The 9,513-nt window shown below is 37.6% G+C and overlaps 1 protein-coding gene across 7 annotated transcripts in view; it reads left to right on the top strand.

Annotated features, from left to right (window-relative positions):
- Positions 1-1,451: 1,451 nt before the first annotated feature.
- Positions 1,452-9,513, top strand: part of syne2a (spectrin repeat containing, nuclear envelope 2a) — a 168,884-nt gene continuing 160,822 nt past the window's right edge. For 5 of the 7 annotated variants that reach the window (XM_073932716.1, XM_021468616.3, XM_068215480.2 and 2 more), the window contains exon 1: positions 1,452-1,606. The gene's annotated coding sequence lies outside the window, so the exon portion shown is untranslated. The remainder of the gene's footprint in view (positions 1,607-9,513) is intronic. The other 2 variants (NM_001365331.1, NM_001365330.1) reach the window with 1 other exon arrangement.

The following is a 9,513-nucleotide window of genomic DNA, read 5'->3' as shown; positions in this document are numbered from 1 at the left end:
AATAAGTATAAATTACACCTACAAGACATGAAAAGCATCTCCTTTCCTCATTCCTGCTTGTATCCTACTGTACCTCAGACATACTTATTTGTGGCAGAATATTGTCCTCTCAGAATGGGTGATTTCATTGATTTATGTTTTTTTACCTACTAAAAAATCAGCTTGACCAGCCTAGCCAGTCTGGGAGCCCGGCCAAAACCACCTATGTCCAGCTTAAACCAAGAGGGTCAAGCTGATTTTAGATGGTTTTAGCAGGTCATTTTCCAGCCTAACCAGCTAAGACCAGGCTGGAAATGGCTGGAAACCAGCCTGGAATTGGCCAAAACCCCTCTAAAACCAGGCTGGTTGACTAGCTAAAACCAGCCAGCCAAACCTGGTTTAAGCTGGATTTTTTAGCAGGGGTATCTGGGACAGGATCAGTGTTGGGGAAAGTACATGTGTTACAGTCTATTACAGTCCTGGGTCTTTTATTCTTTCTGATTAGTAACTAAATTGTTACTTACTTTTTAAGGAAAGAAATGTGTTATGATTTTTAAAGATTAATATGGGAAAATATTATTTTCAAATGTAAAATTGGTCCAAAATTGTAAAAAATTGTCTAAAAACAGGACAAAATTCAACATCAAATGTTGGATATGAAATTTAAAAGTAAAGTAAAGCAAGTGTCTGTCATAAATGCATCAGATATTTTATATGCATGGACAACAGGTGGCAGTCTTTCCACAGAAACACACACAAGCACGTTTGTTTTAAATGTGGGGAATTTCCATGGACATGAGTGTTCTAAAGTGCAAAATCTACACTTAACCTTATAACCTTATTCCTCACAACGACCACACACAAACATACTGTACACACGTCTCCGTTTGTTTTTCTAAAATGCTAATAACAATTATTTGAAAGCTGCGCTAGTGCAATATATATATATATATATATATATATATATATATATATATATATATATATATATATATATATATATATATATATATATATACACACACACACACACACACACACACACACACAGTATATGCACACTGTCGCGCCTTAATTGAGCATTATCGTTTTTTTGAACGCTTATAATGATTACAAAACTGAAACGTTTTGTGCTCATGTTTAATATTTCATACTGCATACATGTTTCAAGTGCAAATGAATTTCGCGCCTTCGATGTGGCGATTGAAAGCTTTTTTAACCGATTCTTTTGATTCTTTCAAGACATTTCGTACTTTGAGAGTAAAGTTATGACGAGATATAGGCTATTGAAAGACATATAAAAGTACAATGCTACGCTGCGTTTAGCTAGCATTTTAAAAGACAAAAATGGAAGAAGAAAACCACACTTACGAACAATTCAACTTTTTGAAACAAAGATTCTGTTCAAACTAACCGATTCTGTGAACTGATTCCAACATGAGGACTGAAAAGGTGTGTGTTCAAGTTCAAGAGGACTGAAGGCGGGGTAAAAACCCTTCAAACAAATCATTGCCGCGACGCCGTGTTCACGGTTTGTTTTCATTTCGACCTCCAGTGCTTCCAAAGGTGCAGTTTGGAAACAGTTGAGGGGAATAGTTGCCGACTTCAAACAGCGGACAGCCTTATTGTGAGTTTGTAAAACTTTCTGTCTGTGTTTTATGAATGAACTGCAGAGCTGTCAGCTTCTTCTTGCTGCCATGCGCGTTTCAAGTCATGAACGTTAACCACAGTATCAGATCATTTAGAGATGTTTATGTTTTAAATAAAAAAATAGAAGAATTATATCATATTAATGGTTTTATGGTACTATTCACACAGTAAATGTGCAGTATTATTGATTTTGGCTGATAGTAAAAGTTGCAGCAGGTAAGGCAAGACTCTGCAGGTGAACATTGAAGTGTTTCTATTCATTTTAATTTTTGTTAAGTTCTCAGTTTAAAAAGAAAAAAAGGATGTAGTCCGATTTAAACATTCATTGTTTTTTATCAATATTGATATTTATTATTAGTACAATGACAATTACACATTGAAGGTTTTTGCAGAAGAGATTTGGGGATCTCTTTAGAAACTAAAGAAAATTCTGAGTAACGTTACAGCTGGAAAGATACATTTTAAATTTGGCTTAGAATAAATGTTGTATAACCAGCCATATTATATATGAACATCTGTAACAACCTTCTGAATACAGATTGTTTGGTGTATGTAAGCGCTGATAAAGTGTAGATTTAACGCTCTTTTATGGCTGAAGGAAAAATATAATTTTGGAAAAGGCCTTTAAAGGTATGCATTTTAATTTGAAATGCGAAAAGCCTAAAATCTCAATATCAACAGGTACATGAAAATTATGTATTATTTTTAACTGATTTGATTATTATTTATTATTAGTATTTTTTTCTACAGTGTCTCACCCTAAGCTTTCTAACAATGCTTACAGGTAGTAATTTGTTTCAGATTATTTTACTGAAAGTGCTTGCTAATGGTATTTGTACTCTCAAGTTATTTCACACTGACTACATGCATTTAGAATGTTTGTAAAACATTTAATAGGTGTGGTATTATATACAGTATATGAGTGTACAGCATAATTTTTACAAAGAAGTTTACCAAATTTCTTCAATCCAGCTCAACAGTAAAGATCTAATATTAACAAATATTACTGTACACCAGGAATAGCTTCCACCACCTCATATCCAGTTATTTCATGCATTTATTCATTTTCTGTTCGGCTTAGTCCCTTTATTAATCTGGGGTTGGCACAGCGGAATGAACCGCCAACTTATCCAGCATATGTTTTACGCAGCGGATGCCCTTCCAGTTACAACCTAACACTGAGAAACACCTACCCATTCTTGCACACACTCCCATACACTACGGCCAATTTACCTTATTTAATTCACCTATAGCGCATGTCTTTGAACTTTGGGGGAAACGGGAGCACCCGGAGGAACCCACGCGAACATGGGGAGAACATGCAAACTCCACACAGAAATGTCAAGACAGTCAAGTTACTCAGCCAAGACTCGAACCAGCGATCTTTTATGCTGTGAAGCGATTGTGCTACCCACTGCACCACTGTTATTATTATTATTATTATTATTATTATTTTGCGTTAGTTTAATTACACTACGCTTATGTCTAAAGTAATATGATTCTTTGTAACTATGATTATCAATGCAATGCCATCCCCACCCATGCCTGTACCACACCGCACCTAACAGGTCTTTTCAGTGTGAGACTTTGTCTGGTCTTGCTATTTAATTAGCTGAATGTTTTGGGGCGCTGTCATTGTTATGTCATAGATGAGTTGGGAGTCTTGGAAGTTTGGTTTGAAACATGGATTTCATGACCCAGAAATGTGTGCATTTAGCTGCGTGATACTGAAGTCACCTTTGAATGAGTGTCATTTTGGAAACCGTGTCCTTGCAATAATAATAACCACAGGCAGTGTCATCTGATACACTTTCAGTCAAAGTGGAACAGTGAGAATGAGGACGTGTATGTCATCTTATGACACTGCGTATTGTAGGTACTGTTGTTTGTCATTGCGTTTATGAGACCCAGAGCAGCTGCAATGTAATGGCACACTTGTAGTTGTTTAGGTCAGTGTTTTGTGGAAATAACACCATCAGATGTTGATGCCCTTGTTTAAATATACAACAACTTTTAGATGGTGTCACGAATAGCCATGGGACGATAACCATTTTCAAGGTATACCGCGGTTTGGAAAAGTCAAGGTTTTAAAACTGCCAAAATCTTCTGCTATACTGTTGGTATATGTAAGATTTATTTATTTATTTATTTATTTATTTATTTATTTATTTATTTTTAGGTAAGTTTTAGGTTTTTTTTTTTTTAGGATGACAGTATCTCCAGAAGAAAAGATATCCAAAATGCTGTTTTAAATTGTAATGAAATCAGTGTTTTTGAAACTACAGGGGTCTGTTCTTCGTACCTCGCTTAAATGATCTAAGATTATTTGGCAGATCCCGGATCTTTTAATCTTGATAACTGATCTCTCGCTAATTTGGTTCTTCAAACGAGTTTGCGAATCAGATTAGAATGTCTGGATAAACTGATCTGAGATCGCTGCGTGTGTTGTGAAGGACAGATCTATCGATCCTCGAAATCATGATCAGCAATGCAACGATTGGCTGACGGCACAGCAGCGTAATGACATCGTCTGATTAATATTCAATTATCCTTTTCAGAAAATTACATCAAATTAGCAGTAAACGGCTTGTTAAATATGACACGCAATAACCTTCCACATTTGTTGTGAGCTGCAGGCTTTCCACTTTCATGTGTCAAGTGTATTCATCATGTATTTCAATGCAAATCAATGTATTTAGTTCCACATTTAGAAAATACTTTCTTTATTATAGTAGCCGTTTTTTAATCGGTGTAAAGAATAACTGGTTGTTTACAAAAGTGTTTTCGTATTGGTAAAGGCGTCTGCAACTTTTGTGAAGCATCAAACCACCGGCATATTAACTATCAAAACAATGCTTATGACTGCTGAAATGTATTATTGCTTTAAAAAAATTCCCATATTGTGCATTTCTATTATACACAATTTGTACTAAAGCGATCTAAAAAGTTAATATCAATAAGTTTTCTCTTTGCACCACCAGGTGGCAATCTTTGTACTTTCATTTCGAGGGTGCAGATTGCATACGTTTTATTAATATGTATAACTTTATTTATTTTATTAATGACTATAACTTTATATATATATATATATATATATATATATATATATAGTTAAAAAATATGTACCATTTTCCCAAGTGTATATAACTACTACTGTAAGAAAATATCAGATTTCAAAACATACTTTCTTTGCTTGAACTAAGCCGATCTAATCCTGTTTATATGAATTGAACCTGCTCCCGATCAGGTTTGACGTAGCAGAACTGTTGCTACTGTATGACAACAACTCTCGGATGAAGAACGAAACGATCCTGGATCGTGTCAAATCGTCAATATCCAAACCCAGCTAACTGAGTAATCCACGTACGAAGAACGGACCCCAGACGTCAATGGTTTATTTAAATTATTTCGCCTGACATGTTTTAAATGACACGCAAAATGTTTTAAATGTTTCTCAATATGAAATATATTGTGTTCAAAGGGGAAAAAAGTTTTTTTGTTTTTTACCCAGACATTTTTAAAGAATATATTTTAAAGCAGTAATCACAATATCGTGAAACCGTGATGTTTTTATCCAAGGTTATCATACTGTCAGAATCTTATACCATATATTTAGATGTACATTTAGGAATTTAGCAGATGCTTTTATACGAAATGACTCAAAACACTCAGAGAAATGGGCTATCTAGGGAGCAGTTGGGTGTTTAGTGCCTCACTCAAGGGTCTCACCTCAACTGTTATATAGAGGGTGGAAGAGAGTGCTGGTTATTCACTTCATCCACCAACAATCTCTGCAAGTGCCAGGATTCAATCCTGTAACCTTTGATTCAAAAGTTGCTAACCATTAGACCATCTATGGCTGCTCATATAGGCCATGATTTGGGCTGATACCATACCGCCTCTATAATTTTCAGGTCTGGATGGATTCTCCAATAGTTTTTTTTCTCCAGCTCACTGGATTAGCAGTGTGCTTGGTATCATTATAATGCCTAAAAATAACCATCTTATCAACAAATTCTTTCCAAAAACAATGGCAAAATAGATTTAAACCTGTCTTTACTCTTAAAGATTCCCAATCCCATCAGTTCTGGCAGTATTACAGAAATGCAGTCCAAAACCGGGACTGAACATGTTTCACTGAAGGCTGGAAGTTTTTTAAACTTTCTAGAGTTTGTGGCTGATTCCAGCTGGTCTGTAATGTTAGTTGCTGGTGGTGTGGACCTTGACGTCACAGAGGCGCTCATACTCACAGCCACATGATAATATCTCATTGCTGTGGAAGTGTGGAAGTTATTCAAAGTGTGTAAATAGCACTATGTTCATGATTTGCCTACATGACTGCCTGAGCTGTTTAATCTTGCATCCTTTTACACACTCAACTTGATTCAAGCCAATCCCATACATGATGATATCCTGACAGAGATTGCTGAGGTAAAACAGCTACTGTGTTCCTCTTTTGGAAAGGTAACTGCCTCTTCTCGCTGAACTGAGCTACTGGAGTATCAACAGATTGTTGACCATGCGCACGAATGGCCTCTGTGCTCTAGGTTAGCAGTTCTCTAATAATCATTCATTCATTTTCTTTTCGGATCAGTCCCTTTATTAATCAGTAGTCACCACAGCAGAATGAACTGCCAACTTAATTTTCTAATAATAATAATTTGAATATTTTTTTTTTTATCATTGAAAAAAAAATAGAGGCGATGCAGTGGTGCAGTAGGTAGTGCTGTCGCCTCACAGCAAGAAGGTCGCTGGGTCGCTGGTTCGATCCTCGGCTCAGTTGGCATTTCTGTGTGAAGTTTGCATGTTCTCCCTGCGTTCGTGTGGGTTTCCTCCGGGTGCTCCGGTTTCCCCCATAGTCCAAAGACAATGCGCTACAGGTGAATTGGGTAGGCTAAATTGTCCTGTGTGTGTGTGTGTGTGTGTGTGTGTGTGTGTGTGTGTGTGGATGTTTCACAGAGATGGGTTGCGTAAAAACGTACTGGATAAGTTGGCGGTTCATTCCGCTGTGGCGAACCCCGGATTAATAAAGGGACTAAGCCGACAAGAAAATAAATGAATAAATAAAAAAAAAAAATAGAACAAAAGTAAATTAAAAAAAAACAAAAATAAATTGTATATGCCATTATAGGTCAGAATCTGCAAAACCAGTGTCGACAGGTGACACATTTTTTTCACACTCCTTAGTGAAGTTTATTTATAAACAAATTTCGAGAGGATCACGTGCTTATGATTGTTCTCAGCTGTTCCAGCATCAGCTCGTGACTAATTACCCTATCAGACGATTTTTTAGCTCACTATTAATAACAAGTTTTTTCTTATTTCAATATCTTCGTCTTGAAGAAACCCCCCCACCCATCCCTATTTCCCCATTTTTCAATTAGACGACACGGTGGCTTGTGATTAGCACTGTTGCCTCACAGCAAGAATGCCCCTGGTTTAATTCCCTTTCAAACCAGGCGACATTTCTGTGCAGAGTTTTGCTTGTTCTACCCGTGGGTTTTCCACGGGTTCTCCGGTTTCCTCCCACAGTTCAAAAACAAGCACTCTAAACAATTAATCCAAAGTATTTTTAGCCAAGTTCTGAGTACACCTCTTCTCAGCATCCATAAATGACCCTTAGCTACTATAAGCAAGGGGGGAGTCATCGAGATCTACCTGAGCTCAAACTCCCCTCTCGCCCTGCAATGGGAGGGAGCCCAGGGCTCGATGATCTTATAAGCTCAGGGCTCTCTCCCGGGACAGCATGCCAAACAAGCTTTATTAACAATCATCAGCTAAGTGTGAACTCTTGAAAATATTTTAAATCTAAACTGCCAACAAAATTGCAATTAGCACATGTTTAATTCTTTCATCTGTCATCTTTCATTTGTTATCTTCCATGTATTCAATATAATATAATATAATATAATATAATATAATATAATATAATATAATATAATATAATATAATATAATATAATATAATATAATTGGTGCAGTGGCAGCAGTAATGTGATCGATGTACTGGTCCATTGTGGTAAAGAAGAAGCTGAACCCAAAGGCAAAGCTTTCGATATATCAGTCAATCTACATTCCTACTCTCACCTATGGTCATGAGCTTTGGGTCATGACTGAAGGGACAAGATCTTGGATACAAGTGGCCAAAATGAGTTTTCTTCGTAGGGTGGCAGGGCACACTCTTATGGATAGGGTGAGGAGCTCTGACATTCGGGAGGAGCTCAGAGTAGAGCCGCTGCTCCTCCACATTGAGAGAAGTCAGCTGAGGTGGCTCGGGCTCTGTTTCAGATGCCTCCTGAACGCTTACCTATGGGAGGTGTTCCAGGCATGTCCCACCGGGAGGAAGCCTCGGGGTAGACCCAGGACACGCTGGAGGGACTATGTCTCTCGGCTGGCCTGGGAACGCTTAGGGATCCCCCCGGAGGAGCTGGAGGAAGTGTCTGGGGAGAGGGAAGTCTGGGGTATAGCATCTCTGCGCAGTCAGATTAGTTTCAGTATATTTTTAGTAAACAGATTAGATTGAGTACAACTTTTAAAAGTTTTATTGAAGGCTTCAACTTGAAATATTATCGGTGCAAACCTTACAAACTGCAGGTAACGTTTATGCATCTGGGACCTAGGCATGGGCCGGTATAAGAGTCTAATGGTATAATAACTTGGATAAAAATATCATGGTTTTGTGGTATTGTGATTACTGATCTAACATATATTCTTTTTAAATGTCTTGGTAAAAAACAAAAACTTTTTTTCCTGTTGAACTCTTTAAATTTTGACTTTTCCAAACCGCAGTATACCTTGAAAACGATTATCATCCCATGGCTATTGGGAACACTGGTATCATACAGGTGCTGTTACTGCTTGATACAGAGTGCTTTTTGCATGTCTTTACTGACCGTCCTATTAATAGCATCAGATTCCACATAGGTCTCTCCATCTATTTTGCCCTGTCTGTTTTTTCTCTCTCTGTCCATCTGGGCACATATGGCAAAAAAGCACATGGGCTGTCTGTCTGTAACATGCTGTCAGTCTGCATACTTGCTCTCAATGCTGTTGTTTCTTTTTTTTTACTGGAGTTCTGGCAGCAGTGAATGAGGCTGATATTTCCATACTTCTGCTTTGGCTCTTTAAGGTTGGTGATTCTGAATCTCACCCAGAAACAACAGGTGTGTGTGTGTGTGTGTGTGTGTGTGTGTGTGTGTGTGTGTGTGTGTGTGTGTGTGTGTGTGTGTGTGTGTGTGTGTGTGTGTGTGTGTGTGTGTGTGTGTGTGTGTGTGTGTCTGTGTCTGTGTCTGTGTGTGTGTGTGTGTGTGTGTGTGTGTGTGTGTGTGTGTGTGTGTGTGAGTGTGAGTGTGAGTGTGAGTGTGTGTGTGAGTGTGTGTGTGAGTGTGTGTGTGTGTGTGAGTGTGATTGAGAGTGAGAGTGAGAGTGAGAGAGCGCGCTGAATGAGCGACTGTGTTCTGGAAGAGTCAGGAGGGATTCATACACTGCCCACTCAATACAATGTAGTCGTTTTCACATTTAATAACAAGGTACTCAGAGTACAGCCCAGTGAGTGTTGAGGACAGTGCCTGACCTGTTATCCTTTCATTCGAAGTTCAGATAAAGAACAAGCTTGTATTTGTGTCGCTGTTAGAAAATGCTTACTATTAATTAATTTATTTTTTTTGATGGGGGATTATATCAAGAGGCTTTTTAGATTCTCTTTTCTTTCAAACAAATGTGGGCAGAGCTTTAATAACATAGAAAGAAAAAGGCAGACAATTGGATGGTTTTGTTTTAAACATCTTTTCCACTATACGAGAGAGTCTAAAATCTCTAAATATCTATAATACCCAGTAACAACCATACAAATTGTGCTTTTAACAAGAAAGAATACAGGTCAGGT

The sequence above is a fragment of the Danio rerio genome, chromosome 20 (assembly GCF_049306965.1).
Source record: "Danio rerio strain Tuebingen ecotype United States chromosome 20, GRCz12tu, whole genome shotgun sequence".
Classification (NCBI taxonomy): domain Eukaryota; kingdom Metazoa; phylum Chordata; class Actinopteri; order Cypriniformes; family Danionidae; genus Danio; species Danio rerio.
Note: the sequence above shows the minus strand (reverse complement) of the source record. Positions and strands in the feature narration are given on the sequence as shown.